The sequence below is a fragment of the Austrofundulus limnaeus genome, unplaced genomic scaffold, assembly GCF_001266775.1.
Source record: "Austrofundulus limnaeus strain Quisiro unplaced genomic scaffold, Austrofundulus_limnaeus-1.0 Scaffold650, whole genome shotgun sequence".
NCBI lineage: Eukaryota > Metazoa > Chordata > Actinopteri > Cyprinodontiformes > Rivulidae > Austrofundulus > Austrofundulus limnaeus.
In genome coordinates, this window is record NW_013953052.1 from 170,589 (window position 1) to 171,166 (window position 578).

The window sequence follows — 578 nt, forward strand, 5'->3', positions numbered from 1 at the left end:
AAGCAAACGAAGGTTGAAATTTCCTCCCAAAAATGCGCGTAAAATGCACTAAGTCGTGCGTAATTTGCTTATATCTCCGCGGGGCAACGTCACAGAGACTTCATTCAAGTATCAGCTTGTAGGGCAGAACCAGAGCTTTAACACCCGACCAGCCACTCCGGGATCCGATCCTCCTAGCCCGGGGAGGGGGGCTAAAACTACCCCCAGTGGAGGTCAGACGGTGCGTAATTTTGGAGGTTTTTTGCTTATATCTCTGCGGAGGAACGTCGCAGGAACTCCACTCAACTTTCCCCTTGTAGGGGAGAGCCAGGACTTTAAACCTGACCATCCACGCCGGGATCCGATGCTCCTAGCCCGGGAGTGGGGGGGCTAAAACCACCCCGGCGGGAGGTCCGACGGTGCATATTTTAGAGGTTTTTTGCTTATTGTTCCGCGGGGGAACGTCGCAGGGATTTCATTAAACTTTCACGTTATAGGGCAGAATCAGAGCTTTCAAACAAGACCAGCCACTCTGGGATGCAACGCTCAAAGCCGGCGCTAGAGGCTCCGCAGCAAGGTTGCACTGCGCAGACACCTGG